This window comes from Cetorhinus maximus, chromosome 11 (genome assembly GCF_964194155.1).
Source record: "Cetorhinus maximus chromosome 11, sCetMax3.hap1.1, whole genome shotgun sequence".
NCBI classification, from domain to species: Eukaryota; Metazoa; Chordata; class Chondrichthyes; order Lamniformes; family Cetorhinidae; genus Cetorhinus; species Cetorhinus maximus.
In genome coordinates, this window is record NC_135889.1 from 81,239,765 (window position 1) to 81,261,266 (window position 21,502).

The 21,502-nt window shown below is 43.6% G+C and overlaps 1 protein-coding gene across 4 annotated transcripts in view; it reads right to left on the minus strand.

Moving 5' to 3' along the window:
* The window catches only part of csrnp3 (cysteine-serine-rich nuclear protein 3), a 264,969-nt gene that overhangs the window by 84,133 nt on the left and 159,334 nt on the right, over positions 1 to 21,502 (minus strand). Inside the window, exon 4 of one of the 4 annotated variants that reach the window (XM_078552312.1) lies at positions 2,777 to 2,902. The exons of the other annotated variants lie outside the window; for them this stretch is intronic. The gene's annotated coding sequence lies outside the window, so the exon portion shown is untranslated. The remainder of the gene's footprint in view (positions 1 to 2,776; positions 2,903 to 21,502) is intronic. 4 annotated transcript variants of the gene reach the window in all.

The following is a 21,502-nucleotide window of genomic DNA, read 5'->3' on the forward strand; positions in this document are numbered from 1 at the left end:
TCTCCAGGTGTCCTGGCTGATATTTATTGCACAATCAGCATCATTATAACAGATTGTCTCGTCATTGATCTCATTGTTATTTGTAGGACTTTGCACTTTGCACATAGGTTACCAAGGTTTCCTCACATTACAACAGTAACCACTTATTGCCTGTAAAGCATACTTAAGTAAAGTTTATTCTCTTTTTTCTCCTTGTAGGTAAAATGGAAGGATAAAATGCTCAACTTCCCTAACATATTGCAAATCCTAATGTTTTTAATGTTACATTAAAACTACTTGCATTTATACATATATTATGTAAACCTTTAATATTATGCTGGAAGAAATGTTGCTGCTACAATTATCATGTACAATTAATCTTTGAAAAATCTTTCAAAATAAATATCTAGTCAGTCTGTTTTTGAATCAGAGTAGGACTATTTGCAAAATAAGTTTGCGATCTTATTTGAATGATGAAAATATAATAGTTTCAGGTTATATTTCATTGTCAAACAATTCTGCATTAAGTGTACATAGCCACAAACTTTCCTTGCATAGGAATGAAACAGACTGGCTGCAGACAAAACCAACAGATCATGTAGTGCTTTCTGATACATTCATGTCCTTGTCTCTTTTAAGTACTGAGCACAGGCCAACAGCTGCCTCTTTTTTCATGTGAGAGAGCACCAACTCTCATCACAGATTCAAGCTGCCAATTACAGTAGCTTGTCATTATAACAATACATACGCATACAATAATGGGCATAGGTTATCTCTGATAAATACATTCAGCCATATAAAAAACTGTTCATCATATACTTTTTGTTTCCTGTAACATGATTAATGGTCACATTTTTTCAAAAAATATATTTCCAGTTTTCCACTTTTTTTCTAACTACTCTCTATTTTAAATGTCTCACCATATACTGTATTTCACATGCAATGGAAGCTCTACAACACCGTGAATATCAGCAAGCTATTTGGTCATGCGGCACTGCATTCAAACCCTGTTTTTAATGTTCATAAAGGCAGGGATTTAGTACAAACCACTGGATGGTAATCAGGAATGGATATGTTGCCTGGTTTTCCTGACCCTACCCTAAGGAAACTGAAACTAGTTGTCATGTCTCAATTGTTGCCTCAGTTATAATACAAATGAGGATCAAGCAGTGAGACCAGTGCAATATCAGTAACCATTAATCTGTCACATTTATAATCTACCGTTAGAAATGTTGAAAACCTTAGGCCTGCCTTTAAGATCAGCTGGTACACAGTGCATGATCACAACTATATTTTCCATTTGATCCTCCCTACATTATTTCTGAATCAGGGTAGTTGTAAATCAAACCTAAAATATCTCAAACATGTTATCAACAATAAAATGCTAAATTAGTTCACTTTGTGTTATAATTGCATTTAAGTATTTCAATGATTGCAAAATACTTTACTTCCTAAGATATTTCTATCATTCTACTGAACATTACATTATTTTACATAAATTATACATTAGAACCTCTAAATAAAATAATTATTTTGAGTAGTTTGCGCACAGAAAACATTTATTAATATTTCACTGTAAGCAGAACATTTTACCAGTTCACAGGTCAAAGATTCTATCATCCATTTGCTTGACTGACTATTCCAGATTTTCATTCCGACACATTGCCAGTATCCCATGGGTAAATATGCTTCATGTCCTGCATAACGTTTTATTTTCCTTCCTTAGAAAAATGCTAGAGGCACTGGCAATAAAGAATATTTCAGCTTCCAAGACCTACAAACTTGCATTCACTAATTTATTGAATTGCACGTTTGTAACAGTTCAGCCTGTATGTGGCAATTAAACAGGGTCATATAAGTATTTTAAATTATATTTGATAACCGACTGCAAGTGCATTTTTGATCTGCCAGTGTGTTGTTGTCTTATAAAGCTCACAGGCATTTCATCCATTAGCACATAATTCATGGTATCGGTTTGTAATAAATGCATTTTTTCACCTCTTCATAATTTTGCTAAACTTTGCTCTCAACATTCCATACCATTCATAGCTCTGAAATTGTTACAAAATTTTATGAAACGTATAATCAATTTTAGGGGTGTCACTTAAAGACCTAGATTTCCCTGTGCCACGCACAATCTCGAAGAGCAGCTACAGAATGACTTCTGGAGCAGGTGCTGGCCAAAAGCCACTTCCCCCACGAAAGAGAGAGAGAGAAGAAAATCTGAGGGTGAATTATTTGAGGTATCTCACAGATTTAAATGCTACATCAGCTGGGGACTGATGCACTGCAGACAGAGATCTCTGATGGAGTAAAGGTAAATAAAAAACTAATAAAACATTCCAGATGCTTATGTAAAAAATGAAAAAAATGAATTGTTCACATTTTTTGACACATTTTTCCAATTTCCCACCCTTTTCTTCAATTCCCCATCTCCTCTAAAGGCCTTTGCAAGGGTTCAATTAAGTGTAATTAAACTGAGATCACAGAGTGCTATCAAGAGCAAAGCATAACAGAACTTCATCTAACACTACCAAAAAAATGTTAACTGTTCACTCGTGGCATTGCTTGTTTTTAGGGTGTTTCCAATCCAGAATTCTGTAGCATTCACTGCACTTATTAAAAAAGGTACATTGTGCGAGACGCTTTGACATTGTAGGGGTACATATAAATGAAAGTAGCATTAAAGTAAAAATGTCTGAAATAATCTTTCAATCCCATGTAGATCACACTTAGAGGTTACCATTGTTCAACATTTCTCACAAGTGACTGTGTTCAAAAAAATAATCCAACATACCAGTAATTAACTTGTAATTAATTTTTTCACTTCCCATTAACATGCTATTCAGCAAGAGGTCCCATCACTTGTGAACAGTTATGTCAAACTCATCTCTGGAGTATTGGTTGTGACAAAATCCTGAAACTGAACCATTAGAATGTAAAACAAACACTGAAACTGGTTCTATAACTTTTGAAATAAAGTCGGGTGTAGGTTATTCTATGATATTTGCAACAAATGTATGCATAAAGAACACATTTATGATTTATTTTCAAAAATCACACTGAAGAAATAATTGCTCACAGTGGCCTGCATCACGTGGCTTAACCCTTCATTTTCATCTCCAATTAAAAAAGACACAGGCCTCAATTTTACGAGGTGGGTATCGTGCCTCTGGCTGGTGGGGTGTGCTTCAAGCTCTCCATGACATTTCAGTGTGAGACCTGGGCAACTGTAAAGCTGGGGTATTAATAAACTTTGAAGGAAGGCTGCTCTTCCAATCACCTGATGATCGGGCAGCCTGCCCATGTGACCTTCTCTATTTTCAGCACATTCCCTGGCCTTCCTTAAAGCGGGGATGCACCTCTTGGAGCAAAGTTGGATCCCCATCTTGCATTTTTCATACTTGAAGAATTTCTGGCTGCAGACTTGGTTCAAAGGACTTTGCCCCATTTTCATCTCTAGACGTGCAAGTGGAGGAAGTCAGCACCAGAAGACAAGTACCCTGACATTGGAATGAGCATTACTAAGACCACTGCCAAGTAGGCCTAGACAGAGGTAGCTAAGAGGGTCAGCGTCAACAGCATCATGTCATGGCCCTGAGTTCAAAGCAAAAAGAGGTGAGTACACCTCTTCAACCCTCCAACTCTCTCACCAGCACCTCATAACACTCCTTTCATTACTCCCCTATTGTTCTCAGCTAATATCGCCCTCAATCAACTCCTTCAACATCACGAGGAAACACTAAAACACTTCCTTTGCAAAACACACATCCACCCGCACGGAGGGTTGGGTTCCCCATTTTAAATGGGGGATGCAAATAGAATTTCCTCCCATACACAATTTTCTTCTAGTGGTCAGGGGTTTTGGAAGCCCATTAAAATCACACCAAGTTTGAGTGTTAGTGAATAAAATGGAAAGCTTTGCTGAAGAGTCTGGAACATTCAAAGCTAAGTGTAAAATTTTTACACACCTTCAAATGTTACTATTAGGTATTTTTTTGTAATGTTGATGTATTTTTAATACATTGAGTCATCATAGGGATTTGTCCTGCAAAGGTTAGTTGACACTCACATTGACCAGCATTGTGTAATTGTTCACATTACGAGGGAGAAATTCTATAATACAATGAAAAATTTTACAAAATGTCCTGTCAGTCTGAGCTGTCATGTTTTGTAGTGTGATTTAAATGGTTCTGGTTGATTCAAAAAAGACTTCTGACACTTGAGGAAAAAAAATCTAACCACTTGCTCCCATCTGTTGATTGACAGACACTCTGCTTTGAAATTGATATGAATGCTTTTGGTTCTTTCCATATTTATTGTTTGGACAGCTGTGGCCAGTATGAATGCTTGGCTAAGTTTCAAGTACTAATAGTGCTAATAGGTTTCAGCACAACAGGTGCATTCATCTGAAAATGGATGACAATTTTAAGACATTGTAAAAACAGGTTGCATCTTTGATGTGGTTTCTAGTTTGTTGACACAAGCTAATAGGATTACAAGTATTTCAAGCTTTATTTCGCATGGCAGAATGTATTTTTCTCGGAATCAATGGTAATGCATTTGATGGAGGCTTTAATTAGATATTGAGAGGTTTTTTTTTCCCCAAGGAATGTAAAATATTTTCTACTGATATTGCACAGAATCTGAGGATGGTACATAGTGGATAATAAATGAGTGGCTATGGAGGATATAGGGGAATGTGGTTTAGGGAGCCTTTAAACAATGTTAGGAGCCATGCTGCTGTCGCCGAGAACTGAGATGGGCCTTCTCATTAGCTCACCTCCACAGCCCACTCCTCTCGCACTGGTTTGTGGCTCACAAACTGAACTGCGAACCTGAACCCTGCGGGAAAAGACAAAATTTCCGGGCAAAGTTGCTCATCAGTTAGGAATGCAGTTTGCACGCTGTGAAAGGGCCTGATTCACAAAACACACTCCCAAGAGGAAAATCCAGCCTATAGAGTACAAAAGAAAGGAATTTATGCTAAACCTTAATAAAAGACTGGTCAGTCTTCAGTTGGAGTATTGTGCTCAATTCTGGGCATCACATTTTAAGAAGGATATCAAGGCCTTAGAAAGAGCATAGAATGGTACCAGAGATAAGACCAGAGAAACAGGGATTGTTCTTCTTAGAGCAGAGAAGGTTAGAGGCGTTTAAAGTCATGAATGGTTTTCATAGAGTAAATAAGGAGAAACTGTTGGTAACTAGAGGGCACAGATTTAAGGTGATTGGCAAAAGAAACAGAGGCGACATGAGAAAACCTTTTGTTACACAGTGGCTTGATTTGGAAGGCATTGCCTGAAGGGATGGAAGAAGCAGATTCAACAGGACCTTTCAAAAGGGAATTGGATAAATACTTGAAGTAAAAAAAATACAGGGCTGCAGGGAACAAGCAAGGGAGTAGGACTATTCAGATAGTTCTAACAAAGAGATGACAGGCACAATGTGCCGAATAGCCTCCTTCTATAGGGTACCATTCTATTATTCCATGAATGTATGTCATTCATTCTGGGGCACATTACATGGAGAACCCCAGCAGTTAGACATCTGAACCTCGTCTTAAGCAGTTCTATCATCTTCATCCTATAAGGATACTGGTTGTGCCCTGGCTTCTATTGCATCTGTGCTTAATTTATTTAATGTGTTAACTTGTTTAAGGTATTAGTCTTGGCTCAATTTTAGCACTCTTGCTTCTGTCAAAGGTCACCAATTCTAGCTCCATTCCAGAGACTCTTGAGCACATAATTCAGGTTGACACCTCAGTGCAGAACTGAGCGGAGTGCGTTGTTGGAGATGCTGTCTTTTGGATAAGACATTAACCAGAGTCCCATCTACCCTCTCAAGGTCCCATGGCACTACTCAAAGAAGAGCCAAGATTACTCATGGCTCCGGCCAACATTCATCACTCAACCAACATCACTCAATATAGATTATCTGGTGATGCATTATATTGCTGTTGATGGGACCTTGCTGTGTGCAAATTGGCTGCTGTGATTCCCTGCATTACAACAATGACTATATTTAAAAATTACTTAACTGGTTGTAAAGAGCTTTGGGACACCCTGAGGTCATGAAAGACACTTATTAAATGCAATAAAAGCAAAATACTGCGGATGCTGGAAATCTGAAACAAAAACAAAAATAGCTGGAAAAACTCAGCAGGTCTGACAGCATCTGCGGAGAGGAATACAGTTAATGTTTCGAGTCCATATCACTCTTCATCAGAACTAAGGAAATATGGAAATGAGGTGAAATATAAGCTGGTTGAGGGGGGTAGGACAGGTAGAGCTGGATAGAGGGCCAGTGATAGGTGGAGGCAAAGAAGAGATTGCCAAAGATGTCATAGACAAAAGGACAAAGGGGTGTTGACGATGGTGATATAATCTAAGGAATGTGATAATGGTGACATTAAGGGTAGAAAGCAGGACAAGCAAGTGACAGATGGCCCTAGTGGGGGTGGGGTTGGGGGAAGGGATCGAAGTGGGCTGAAAGGTGGGAATAAAACGATAGATCAAAATAAATTTAAAAATAGGTGGGAAAAGAAAAATATATTTTAAAAATTATAAATTATTGGAAAAAGGAGGATTGGAAAGGGAGTGGAGATGGATGAGAGAGTTCACGATCCAAAGTTGTTGAACTCAATGTTAAGTCCGGAAGGCTGTAAAGTGCCTAGTCAGAAGATGAGGTGCTGTTCCTCCTGTTTGCGTTGAGCGTCACTGGAACATTGCAGCAGGCCAAGGGCGGACATGTGGGCTTGAGAGCAGGGTGGTGTGTTGAAATGGCAAGCGACAGGGAGGTCTGGGTCATGCTTGCAGACAGACTGAAGGTGTTCCACTTCACATGCACCTCCCTCAATTTGGTCTACTGCATTCGCTGCTTCCAATGTGGTCTCCCCTATATTGGAGACACCAAACGCAGACTGGGTGACCGCTTTGCGGAACATCTTCGGTCTGTCCGCAAGCATGACCCAGACCTCCCTGTCGCTTGCCATTTCAACATACCACCCTGCTCTCATGCCCACATGTCCATCAATCTCCTGAGTGGCCTTCCTGCTGCCCTCCCACCCATCCACAATTTTACATGTGCTTAGGGTGGCACGCCTACCCTTGAAACAATTGAAACTTTAACTGGCCAATTACTGGCCATTTAAGGGCTGCTTTCTGCCCAGCCTCCATAGAAAAGTTACAGTGCAGAAAGAGGCCAATCAGCCCATCGTGTTGGCACTGGCCAAAAGAGAAAAAGAAACTAGCTGCTCATTTTAATCCAACTTTACAGCACCTTGTCCATAGCCTTGCAGGTTACAGCACTTCAGGTGCAGATCCAGGTACCTTTTAAATGAGTTGAGCATTTCGGCCTCAACCACAAACTTAGGCAGTGAATTCCAGATGCCCACCACCCTCTGGGTGAAAAGGTTTTTCCTCATGTCCCCTCTAATCCTTCTACCAGTCACCATAAATCTATGCCCCGGTAACTGACCCCTCAGCCAGGGGAAACAAGTCTTTCCTGTCTACCCTATCTAGGCCCCTCATAATTTTATACACCTCAATTGGGCACCCCTTAGCCTCCTCTGTTCTAAGGAAAACAACCTGAGCCTATCCAGTCTCCCCTCATAGTTACAATTTTCAAGCCCTAGCAGCATTCTTGTAAATCTCCTCTGCACTCTCTCCAGAGCAATTATGTCCTTCCTGTAATGTGGTGGCCAGAACTATACACAAACTTCCAGCTATGGCCTAACCAGCATTTTATATAGTTCCATCATTACATCCCTGCTTTTGTATTCAATACTTCGCCCAATAAAGGAAAGCATTTCAGATGCTTTCTCGACCACCTTGTCCACCTGTCCTGCCACCTTTAAGGACATGTGGACATATACTTCAAGGTGTCTCCCTTCCTCAACCCCTCCAATAACTTCCCGTTTATTAGGTATTCCCTCGCTTTGTTTGCCCTCCCCAAATGCATTACCTCACATTTTTTTGCATTCAATTCCCTTTGCCACTTTTCCGCTCACTCAACCAAACCATTGATATCATTCTGGAGTTGGTAGTTACCCTCTTCACTATCAACTACACGGCCAATTTTTGTGTCATCTGCAAATTTCCCAATCATGCTTCTCACATTTAAGTCTAAATAATTAACATATACAACAAACAGCAAGGGCCCCAATACTTGAGCCCTGTGGAACACCACTAGAAACCGTCTTCCATTCGCAAAAACATCCATCGACCATTACCCTTTGTTTCCTGTCAATGAGCCAATTTTGGATCCAACCTGCCACCTTCCCCTGTATCCCATGAGATCTCATTTTACTGACCAGTCTGCCATGTGGGACCTTGTCAAATGCCTTACTGAAATCTTTGTAGACAACATCCATGGCTTTACCCTCATCAATCCTCTTTGTTTTTTCTTCAAAAAAATTTAAGTTAGTAAGACACAATCTTCTCCTAACAAAACCATGCTATCCTTGATCAACCCATGCCTTTCTAAGTGACAGTTTATCCTGCCTCTCAGAATTGTTTCCAATAATTTACCCACCACCGAAGTCAGAATGACCAGCCCTTTTTTAAATAATGGTACAATGTTCACAGACCTCCAATCCTCTGGGACCTCACCTGTATCTAGTGAGGATTTGAAAATGATCCTCAGAGCATCCGCTATTTCCTCCCTGGCTTCCTTTAACAGCCTGGGATACAATCCATTTGGCCCTGGTGATTTATCCACCTTCATGGATGCCAGTCCTTCCAGTACTTCCTCTCTCACTATGTTTATTGTATCTAATATTTCACACTCCTCCTGTTTAACTACAATATCTGCATCATCCCTCTCCTTAGTGAAGGCAGGAACAAAGTACTCATTGAGAATCCTTCTCACATCTTCTGCATCAACCTACAAGTTACCACGTACATCTCCGATAGGCCCTAACTTTTCCTTTGTTATTCTCTTGGTCTTAATGTTCTGGTAAAATATCTTACGGTTTTCTTTGATATTACCTGCCAATATTTTTCGTATCCTTGCTTTGCTTTCCAAATTTCCATTTTTACTTCACCCTTGTACTTTCTATACTCCTCTAGGCTTTCTACACTATCAAGGCTTTTGTGACTCATAAGTTTTCTTTTTCTGCTTTATCTTGGCCTGTATGCTTCTGGATAACCAGCGGGCTCTAGATTTGGCAGTACCACCCTTTTTCTTTGTGGGGACATGTCTACACTGTGCCTGTAGAATCTCGCTTTTGAATAACACCCACTGATTTGACACAGCTTTTCCTTCTAATCGCTGTATCCAGTCTACTCTCGACAGCTCACCTCTCAGCTTTGTAAAATCCCCCAATTTAGAACTTTTACTCCTGTTCTATCTTTGTCCTTTTTCATAATGATGCTAAATTTAACTTTTTATGGTCATTATCTCAAAATGGTTCCCCACTGCTACTACATCCACTTGCCCAGCTTCATGTCCTAAGACCAAATCTAGAATTGCGCCCATTCTCATTGGGCTTGTTACGTGCTGGCTATAAATGTTCTCTTGAATGCAGTTCAAGAATTTTTACCCTCTGTGCCCTTCACAACGTTCATATTCCAATTGATATTAGGGTAGTTGAAGTCTCCAATGATTACTGCCCTATTGTTTTTACACTCAGAATTCTGTATACATATTTGCTCTTCTAACTCCCTTACACTATTTGGTGGTCTATAGTACACTCCTAACAATGTGGCTGCCCCCTTTTTATTTCTGAGCTCAACCCATATGGCCCCATTTGATGCTTCATTTAGCATATCATCCCTCCTCATGGCTGTAATTGATTCTTTAACCAATAATGCTACACCACCACCTTTTTTATTCCCTTCCCTCTCCTACCTGGAAACTCGATATCCAGGGTTGTTGAGCTGTGGTTCTTTCCCCTCCTTACACCAAGTTTCTGTTATAGCGATGATATCATGCTGCCATGCGTCTATCTGTACCCTCAGCTCATTGGCTTTATTTACTATGCTCCTTACGTTTACATATATACCTTCTAACACTGCTGAATTCCTGTGCTGTACACTTTTGAACCTGTGCTGCTTCAGTCTCTCTGAGTCACTCACTAATTCTCCATCCCCGTTCCCTGCTCTGAATTTGCCAATCTATTTTAAGCACCCCCCCAACAGCACCAGCAAATATCCCTGCGAGGACATGCATCACAATACTGTTCAGGTGTAGACCGTCCGGCTTGTACTGGTCCCACCTTCCCCAGAACCGGTCCCAATGCCTCAGAAATTTGATGCCCTCCCTCCTATACCAGCTTTCCAGCCACATGTTTATTCATTCAATTCTCCTGTTTCTATACGCGCTTGCACGTGGGACTGGGAGTAAATCCTGAGATTACTGCTTTAGAAGTCCTGCTTTTCAATTTCCTTCCTTGGTCCCTGAAGTCTGCTTTCAGGACCTCATCCCCTTTCCTACCTAAGTCATTGGTACCAAAGTGGACACGACCTCTGGCTGATCACCATCCCCCAGAAGAATATCCTGCAGCCACTCCGTGACATCCTTGACTCTGGCACCAGGGAGGATGGCCACAGAAATGCCTGTCTATTCCCCTAATTAATGAATCCCCCAACACTACTGTTCTTCCCCTCTTCTTTCTCTCCTCCTAAAGCAGAGCCGCCTGCTGTGCCACAAACTTGGCTCTGACTGCACTCCTCCAAAGAACCACTGGTATCCAAAATAGAAAACTGATTGACGAGCAGGACTCCAGGGGAATCCTGCACTACCTGCCTAATTTTTTTGGACTGCCTGGCGGTCACCCATTCCCCTTCTGCCTCCATGCTCTTAAGGTGTGGTGTGACCATTTCTCTGAATGTGCTATCCAGGTAGCTCTCAGCCTTATGGATGCGCCACAGTGACTTCAGCCGCTGCTCAAGTCCCAAAACCCAGAGCTCAAGATTCTGAAGCTGATGACACTTCCCGCACGTGGGGTCGTCTAGGACACTGGTAACGTCCACAACTTCCCACATATTACAAGACATGCATTCCACACAACCGAGCTGTCCTGCCATGGCTTCAATTTACATCCTTTAAACCAAAGTCAAATAAAGTTAATTCACTTTTGAAACTTAATTATACCTGGCCTCGACTTAATTTTATTTCCCCATTGCTTGTGTTTCTTACTTAAATTTAAGTAGCCCCTTCTTTTAAAAAAGAATGTGTTTTTCTAATTTTCAGCTACTTGACGGCACTCCCTAACAGCAACCAATCACCAACTAATGAACTTATGTTTATTCTGTGATGTTAGGTGCTAGATGCTGCTGACTTCCTGCCCCAGGGCCCTCCTCTCACATTCTCCGCTAGGCGCTGCTGACTGCCTCACATTTGAGGTTGGTGGGAGGAGTTCAAAAGCAGGAGGAAGTCTGACAGGTCAACCTGTTCAGGCCATGGGTGGGAAGGGGAAGGGGACACCCTCTCAAGGGGCCCCTTTCCACATCAGGAAACCCCTGTCCCCCACAGCTGCTCCATGTGCTCCATGCCCCCCAACCTCTCCATCAACTTCCCCGCCACCCCACCTGTTGTCAACTCCCCTCCCCTGCATGAGAGTCCCCTGCACTTACCTGGTCCTGGACTCCAGGACTTAGAATCTAGGGACTGCTTGTAGTCCAGTTCTAGTCACTGCTGCCACTTGCGCCGCTAGGGTTACAGAGCTGCAGGCCAATCAGATTGGCCGGCAGGTCTCTGAGACAGGACTTCCACTCTTCACTCAGGTGGAAGTCTCGTCTCTAGCTACTGCTGCGATCAGTGGGGATGCGTTCCCCGCCAACTCTTTGGGTGGCGGGGTGGGAAACCCCGCTATCTGAAAAACTCTGTCCATAAAGCATTGTGGCACCTCCCTCGGTACCCACCCGGCACAGGCCTGCATGATATTGTTCCTGTGATCAGCCACTAGCTGCACATTGACGGAGTGGTGACAGACTGTCTTTTTCTGCTAATGAATGTTGTTGGCTCATGCTCCAATGCTACATTTTTGTAATTAATCAAGCCCTACATGTGAGGGAAGCCAATCACTGTTGGAAAGCCATGAGCTCTCCCCTGTCAACTGCTGAGGTAAGTAGACAAGGTAATGTACTGCTTGACCCTGGCATATCAGATGTCGGTCACCTGCTTAATGTATTAGTGAACAGCATGCTGATGACATTGATGTACTGATATGGCAGATCCCTTAGGTCAGCAGCCAGATGATTCTGTTGAAGGAGGGCCAAGAGGCTGTGACAGCTTGTCTGCAGAAGTGCATTGTCCTCCCGTATTGCACCTCAGTTAGATCCAGGAAGATGACTCTTGGCATGTAGATCCCGTGTACTGAGTATGACCACCAAGAACAGACTTCGGTTACGTGGATAGATTAGAGAAGCTGATGTTGTTCTCCTTAGAGATGAGAAGGTTGGGGGGAAATTTGATCGAGATACTCAAAATCACGATGGCTCTAGACAGATAGATCGGGAAAAATTGTTCCTATTGGTAGAAGGATCGAGAACCAGCGGACACAGATTTAAGGTGATTGACAAAAGAACCAAAGGCGACATGAGGAAAAGCATTTTTACATAGTGAGTGGTTAGGATCGGGAATGCATTGCTGAAGAGGGTGGTTGAGACAGATTCAATTATGGCTTTCAAAACAGAATTGGTAAGCTCCTGAAGAGAAAAAATCTCTAGGGCTCCAGAGAAAGGGATTGGGACCAGCTAAACTACTCTTGGAGAGAGCCGGCCGGGACTCAAAGGGCTGAATGGCCTCCTCGGTGATGTAACCAGATCTATGCTTTTCCTAAAACAGATTTATGTCCTTTATAAGAAAGATGCAGAACAACAAATAACCCCATCTATGTTGTTATGTTGTTACACCCAATTTGTGAAACTGCCCATTTCATGAAATAGCCAGTCAAATTGCCCATTTCTTGAAATAGGCAACCTATCTGCACAGTTCATGAAACTGGCAGTTTGACCACCCAGTTCATAAAATGGGCATTTAAGAGTCAACCACATTGCTGTGGGTCTGCAGTCACATGTCGGCCAGTCCAGGAAGGACAGTAGATTTCCTTCCTTAAAGGACATTAGATGGGTTTTTACAACAATCAGCAATGGTTTTGTGATCATCATCAGACTTTTATTTGAATTCAAATTTCACCATCTGCCATGGTGGGATTTGAACCTGGGTCCACAGAGCCATACCCTGTATCTCTGAAATACTAGTCCAGTGACAATACCACTATGCCATTGCTTCCCCATAAGAGACCATGGGATGCTTATATACTTTTCAGAGTTTGTGAGTCTTCTTTTCACCACCATGGCCAGTTTCAATGTGGGCTTATCGCATGATGTCTAGGACTGCTTCCTTGATAGCCATGTACTTACCATTGCTCAATCACCATTTGTGCCTTTGAAGACAAACTTGCTTCCCCAAATTTACAATGTTCTTGCTGTTACTGAGCAATTTAGTGCATGATGTTAAGCTTGTACACTGCAACAGGCTTGAGTAACAATTCCACAAATAAGATTTTAAAAATTGTTCATAGCACTGGCCACTTCATGAAATGAGCTTTCAAACTGCCTATTTCATGATCTGTGCAATGGGTTTGCCCATTTCATGGGTGTAACACACGTTATACATCACAAAGCATTTTACACAATTAATTTCATTAGTTTAAACATAAGAACATAATAAATTGAAGTAAGAATAGGTCGCTTGACCCCTCGAGCCTGCTCCATCATTCAATTACGATCTTCTGCCTCCCTCCACTTTCTCCATATCCATTGATTCCCTGAAAGAATAAAAATCTGCCTAATTCAGGTTTACATTTCGTCAACGATGGAAAGTCACAATCTCTGGGGTAGATAATTCCAAAGATGCACAACACTCTGAGTGAAGAAATTACTCCTCATCTCCTATATCCTAAACGATCAACCCCTTATCCTGAGACTGTATCCCCCATGTTCTAGATTTTCTAGCCAGTGGAATCTACCCTTTGGCTCACAATCTACCCTTCAAGCCCCTCCAGAATCATGTATGTATCAATGAAGTCACCTCATCCTTCTATATTTTAGATTTACTCTGCCTCTCATCATAGGGCAAACCTTCTCATCCAGGAATTAATTTAGTGAACCTCTGTTTAACCGTTTCCAATGCTAGATTATTCTTCTTTCAATATAGGCCAGAATTTTACGCTCTAGGAGCGAGTGCACATCCGACCCGAAGTCACATGAAATCGCGTGAGAAAACGTGGGGCATGTGTCCTGACCTCATCATGCCATCATGCCATATTATGATTGGTGGGTGTGCGTGGGAGTCAGAAGCAGACCACTGACAATTAAACGGGCAATTAAGCCCAGTAAAAAGGCAAATGTATGACCCATGTGCCCTGTGTGATTTAGCGGTTGGCGCACAGGCCACACAGCCAGGTGGCCATCTCGTTTTTAATTGAAACTCAATCCATAAAAAAGATAAAAGTCGACCAGAGCTGTGGCAATGTGAGTTTAGGTGAGAGTTGGTTTTTGGTAGTTTTCTGACAGTTCATTGCATTTCCTGCATTTTCTGGTGCACTCTTTGGCTTACAAGCTTTCTTAGAAGCTTTCTGCTGTGTTTCAGTGCACTATCCTGTGCCATCTGTATTCCGACAAATGGGGACTGATTACTCCGCTGGAGAGACCTCCTTTGGCTTATAAGCTTTCTTAGAGGCTTTCTGCTGAGGGTACCCTTCAGTGCACTATCCTGTGCCATCTGTATTCTGGCAAATGGGGATTGTCTACTTCGCTGGAGGGACCTCCTTTGAAGAGGAGGAGAGGGCCAGAAGAGAGAGAGGAGGCCTGGCGTTTGCAGGTACCATCCTAGAGAGTGACCTGTGGGAAGAGAGGTGCAGCTGAGGGGGTCAGGGTCAGCAGGAAGTGCAAGGTGGAAGGGTCCATTATTCTGCAGCCAGAGTCTACAGGCAGCACACCAGCTACCTGGACATGTCTGAGGACCAGTGCTGAAGGAAGCTCCACCTTTCTAGGGAGACTGTGACCTCCATAAGCCAGATGATTGGCCCAGAAATCACCTCAAACATGAAGGTGGCCACCCTATGCCAGTGGCTCTTAAGGTAACAGTGGCCCTGAACTTATTCATCTATGGTACTTTCCAAGGGTCATTGGGAGATCTATGTGGTGTATCCCAATCTGCTGTCCACAGGTGCATCAAGCTGGTCACTGACGCTCTTTTCAGACGGGTCATGAAGTTCATTTATTCCTGGACCAACAAAGCCAGCCAGTCTGAGCGAGCCAGAGGCTGTACTGCAACTGTTGGCTTCCCCTGCATCCAGGCTGCCATAGATTGCACACATGCAGCAATAAAGGTGCCAGCGGGTGAGCCGGGTGCCTTCGCCAACAGGACATCTCCATGAACGCGCAGATTTTTTGTGACCACAAGCCAAAGGTTTTGCAGGTCTTTGCCAGGTACCCTGGCAGCTCCCTTGATGTGTACATCCTGCAACACTCCCAGGTGCCAAGGCTTTTCATCACTCCAGCTCACTTGGATGGTTGGCTCCTGGGTGACAAAGGCTATCCCCTGAAAAGGTAGCTCATGATGCACTCAGATGCCAAGGGCAGAAGCAGAGGAAAGGTGTAATGGACAAGGGCGGTAACTGAGAGGACCATTGGCCTGCTCAAGATGAGATTCCGCTGTCTGGACCAATCAGGGAGAGCACTGCAATATCCTCCAGAGCACATCGCGCTTACTGCCGTTGTGCGCTACGCTCTGCACAGTCTGAGCCTGTCAAGATGGAGGGTCCACTGGGGGATGAAGACAGCGTGGCAGCTTCCTAGGCAGAAGAGGACAACTCAACTGATAGCTCTGATGAGGAGCCATTGGAGCCCAGGGTGAGGACACGGCTTCAGAAGTGAGGAGCCTTATGGGAAGGCAAGGGGACCAGGGAGGCCTTGATTCTCCATTCTTTCAGCTAGGCATCCAAGGCATGACTTGAAAGTGAGGGCAAGGGTGATGCCTCCTTACTGAACATTCCTGATGAGGCCATCCTGTGACCCTTATGTTAAGTAACAACCTCTGAAATAAAGTTTGCAGCTCTTCCCATCTGTCACAAGCCACTCCCATGCCCAACACCTATGAAAAACATGAATCACATTCAGGCTCTGACCCATAACGACATCTTTAAATGGTAGTCATGTTTACACAATTTGAACATAGAACATGTATCAACTGAAGTTATATCACCCGTGACAATCTCTCTTGTGTTTGTAGTGCATTAAACTTCTGTTTGCAAATACTACGTCTTGGTCCCCCATCACCGGCAGTGGTATTAGAGGCATCCTGCTGATTGTGAGGTCCTTTTGGCCCGAATGATCTTGCGGACATCCTCTGGCTGGCTGAGCCTGTGTAGGCACCGGCTGGGAGGGAGCGTCCAGCCCCATGGCTGGGCACTCCTCAGTTGTCACGGCCTCATCAGATACCACGGCACTGGCAGAGCGATGGAGGGGCTGCTACCTTTATCTGGAGCGCCCCGAGAGGAACCCGCAGATGCAACATGCAGCTCGTCCGCCAGCATGAGGTTGATTTGAATCTCCCTGCTCACCATTGATGGATGGGCACCTAGTAGACAGACTAGATGCTTCGTCCATCTCTCACGCTCAGCAACCTGCTGAGATCACTGCCAGTGTGAGAGCTTGCAGGTCCGAGCTCAGCCCTAGAAACCCCTGATTTTGTTCTCGGAGCTGCTTCTACATGAGGGTTGTCACGCTCTCAATTGAGGAGTCTGCGCGCTCGGAGCTCCGGGTCAACGCAGTGTCCATGCTCTGCTTGGATTCCTCCAAGACAGAGACCATAGTACGCAGACCCTCAGGGATCTCTGCCAGATCTTCATACGCTGGACATCATGCATCTACTGCCTGATGGATGACTCCAGAGGCTCATCATCAGCCTCGGACTCAGCATGCCCCTGGTCTCCAGCAGTCCTCACTGCCGGCACCCTGAGCACAGATCTCTGCCTTCGCCAGCTCCTCATGTGAATGTGATTTGCCCTCACCACTGTGCACTACCATCTGATCTGACACGCTATTGCCTGCCGACATGCCTCTATCTGCGCTGGTGCTTGGAACGGAAGGATGATGTGACGTGGGTGCATGTGTCCACGGCTCCCTTTCGGGTGTCAAGGTAGGGTCCTCAGGGTCTCTCGGGCTTCATGAGGATGGCGCATCTAAGGGAGGAAGAGAATATAATTACATTGCAACAAAGTGACTGTGCATGCACAATGGTTGCTTGTCACAATGGACAACTGCCTCACTGAGGCACTGTGATTAGATGAGCAATGGAGCTCTTGATTTGGACTTCTCATTGGCGATGCCACGATCTTACATTTTTTAAATACTTCCCCAGTCTCTCACCCGTCCACTGAACTCTTATATTCCTCCGAGACCCCTGCCTCTTTGCGGCCTGTGGACCTTGCTCCATGCTCACATTCTATGTCCCAGCACCCATTCATGCACGCTCCAGCGCACTATGGCTTCTCTTCTCCTGTACGGAAAAGGTGTATTCATTAGTGCACCTTCTACTTGCCACAGCATACCAGCCTCGCAGCACTTCCCCTCTCCCCCCCAACCCCAAGGAGACCCAGGTTGAGGTGCTCATCAGATTAGCACACCTCACCCTTCTATACACCCAAGGCAAATGGGCACATCCCCCACATTGGCTGGCACAGTGATATGTGCCATTTGGTACTCTGCATCTCACACCCCTGAGTGCCACGAAGAATGGCCACCCTCCAAGACATCTATACGCAGTTCCATGCCAGGTTGGTACTCACCGTTGTGGAGTGCAGAAGATCAATGCCTTTTCCGGCACTGGATCAATGTGCGGCGCACAACATCATGCCCGCTCACCTGGGCAGCCATCTCCACCCAGGCCTCCTTCATCAGGTGGGGTGGCCTCCTCTTGCCATCCCATGGATTGAGGATGTCACGCTGGGCATTCACTGCTTCCATGAGAGTGCGCATGCACTCGTCAGAGAACCAGGGGCAGGGGGGTGCAGAGTGCCCACTGGCATTGCCCTCCTGCCTGGTGTGCCCAGCGGTGCTGAGGCCATAACTCCTGCCAAGTAAAAATCTTATGCTTTCTCATGGACAGCTCCTAAAGCTCCTCACCAACTTCTGGCTGCCTTTAGGAAATGCCTGTGCTATTTTAAAAGCCTCTTCTGGGTCACTATTGGACCCAGCACTTGCCACGCTCCTGCTGGCAGCGCTGAGACAATGTCCGGGTGCGTTTCACGCTGGTCGACCCTTAATTGACCAGCCAGCATGAAATCGCGTCCAGGCTGCGATCACGGGTGGAAGCAGATAACGCATCAGCTTCCGGGCCCATGATTACGCACGCACAACATGTGTAAAATTCAGGCCATGGAGACCAAAACTGCACAGAATACTCCAGGTGTGGTCTCATCAAAGCCATATACAATAGTAGCAAAACTTCCTTATTCTTGTAATCCAAATCCCTTGCAATAAAGGTTAACATGCCACTTGCCTTTCTAATTGCTTGCTGTACCTACATGCTAACTTTCTAAGTTCCTTGCATGAATACACCCAAGTCTCTCTGAACTTCAACATTTTCAAATTACACACCCTTTAAAAATATTATGCATTTCTCTGTTCTTATCATCACAAAGGTAACAACCTCTTTTCCATATTATACTTCATCTACCATCTTGCTGTCCACTCACTTAACCATCTATATCACTTTGCAGCCATTGTGTCATCTTCATAGCTTATATTCCCGCCCAGCTCTGTATTGTCAGCAAACTTGGACACGTTATTTTTGGTCTCTTCTTCTAACCCATTAATATGTGATTGTAAATAGCTGAGGCCCCAGCATTAATCCTTGTGGCACTCCACTAGTTAAAGCTACCAACTTGAAATGTCCTACATGCAAATATATTACCCCCTAACTCCACGATCCCTTATCTTGCATATTGAGTGGCACCTTTTTGAATGCTTTTTTTTGGAAATCAAAGTATCTCAAATCTATTGGCTCCTGTTATGACCCCAGCTGAGGTTACCCCTGGACAAGCCTGATCCCAGCTTGATAGATGCTAACTTTTATTTATTTGTCTAGATACGTGGAGAGTAGCTACTGAACAGAGGCACAGGGGTCAGCTGATGAACTTTTAACAAAAGAATAAAACATTTATTCAACAAAAAAAGGTTCACTTATATTTCAATACTCCTTTACCCACAATTACACCTTTACAGATGTATACAGATTTGGAAGGATAACACAAATTACAAAAGCTATCATATACTCTAATGTACACACAGTAAGTACACAGTCCATGTACACTTATGGCGACCTGTGGTCAGACATACCACATTCTGAAGCCAGATGTCATCTCAACCAGGTGCTATGGATCTCTCCTCAACTCCCCCTAGAAGCTTGCCACATAGCGAGCCAACCAGTCTCACTGAATTCCATCCTTCGCACGAGGGTTTCCAATCTCCACTCTACAAGACATTGCCTTGGAATCTTCTCCTAAACCGACACTTTCTCTCAAGCGCTTTCCGCAAGGGTTCACCTTCAGGGTTTCAAACTCTCCTTCTGATGTTCCTGTTCCCTGGGTCACCACATGCATTCAAGCTGGCTTCCACACACACTGTCTCTCTGACTCAGCCGTCAACAGTGCACCGCTGCTTCACATGCCCATAGCAAAGAGTGGGCAGACCTTCAGTTGTCTCTTTGGACCTTCTTGCCTCTTGCAAGCTGTTCTTGCTTAAAATCTGCTTTCTGCAGCTTTTGTCTCTAAATCTGAAGCTTGGAGCCTTGCTAACGCTTACCCTTAACTTAATTTAACAGGACTTTTTCCCAGGTTCCTGTCCTTCCTTTGATTAGAAAGTCTTCTTTGGACTTTCTCTTCTTACATTCCCCTGGATTTTTGGAGTTTTCCTTAGCTTGGGGTTTGCTATCTGACCCCTTTTAGGCTGCTTCTGCTTCACACTGCCTTCAAACCAACTGAACTCAAACAGCTTCCAAAGCAAACTGCTGTCTTTCTTCTTGTGTGTGTGTGTGTGTGTGTGTGTGCTCCTGTGGGAGGGGCCTGCCTCTCTGGGTCCCTGTTGCTAGGCAACAGTTCAATCTTTCTACCCTTGTGTGTTTACTTTTTCTTTAGAGGTCGTAAAACCCCTCATTTGAAATGCAAGCACTAAAGTGAAACTAAAATGAATTTGACCTTCCTTAACATACAAATACAGAAATACAAATCAAACTTAAACTTTAAAGCTAAAACTCATTCCTAACACCCAGAAATACCAATATAACTTACTTAAACTATCTCTATTTTCTAACAACTCCTCTTAATCTAACCTGATAGTCACATCCTCAATAAACTCATCCACTATTTCTGCAGTTCCCTCTTTCAGAACTCTAGGATGTAGGCCATCAGGTTATCAGTATTTGGTGGCATTAGTTCCTTAAGTTTCTTTAACACTATTTACAAACAAACATACGAATTCGGAGCAGGGGTAGGCCCCCTCGAGACAGCTCCGCCATTCAATAAAATCATGACTAATCTGAAAGTAACTTCCACTCCACATTCCTGCCTACCCTGATAACCTTTCACCCCCTGCTTATCAAGAATCTATCTAGCTCTGCCTTAAAGATCGTAAAAGACTCTGCTTCCACTGCCTTTTGAGGAAGAGATTCCAAAGACTCATGACCCTCAGAGAAAAAAATTCTCCTCATCTATCTTAAATGAGTGATCCATTATTTTTAAACTGTGATCTCTTGTTCTAGATTCTCCCACCAGAGGAAACATCCTCTTCACGTTCACTCTGTCAAGACCCCTCAGGATCTGATATGTTTCAATCAAGCCACCTCTTACTCTTCTAAACTCCAGTGGATACAAGTCTAACCTGTCCTACCTTTCCTCATAAGACAACCGTCTATTCTTGGTATTAGTCTAGTCAACCTTCTCTGAATTGCTTCTAATGCACTTACATCCTTCCTTGAGTAAGGAGACCAATGCTTTAATCAGTACGCCAGATGTAGTCTCACCAGTGCTCTGTATAATCTCCCTACTTTTGTATTCAATTCCCCTCACAATTAACAATCACACTCTATTAGCTTTCCTAATTACTTTCTGTACCTACATACTAGCCTTTTGTGTTTCATGCACTAGGACACCCAGATCGCTCTGAATCTCAAAGCTCTGCAACCTCTCACCATTTAGATAATATGCTTCTTTTTTATTTTTTCCTGCCAAAATGGACAATTTCACATTTGCCCACATTATACTCCATTTGCTAGATCTTAGCCTGCTCACTTAACCCATCTATATCTTTTTGTAGCCTCCTTACGTCCTCTTCCCAACTTACTTTCCTACCCATCTTAGTGTCGTCAGCAAATTTAGCAACCATACTTTCAGCCCCTTCATTCAAGTCATGTATGTAAATTGCAAAATAATTAACATCAGCAGAAAAATACTTTTTAAGTTCCTCATTCTTACGAGCCCTTGGTTACCTTTTATTTCTGGTGTATTACT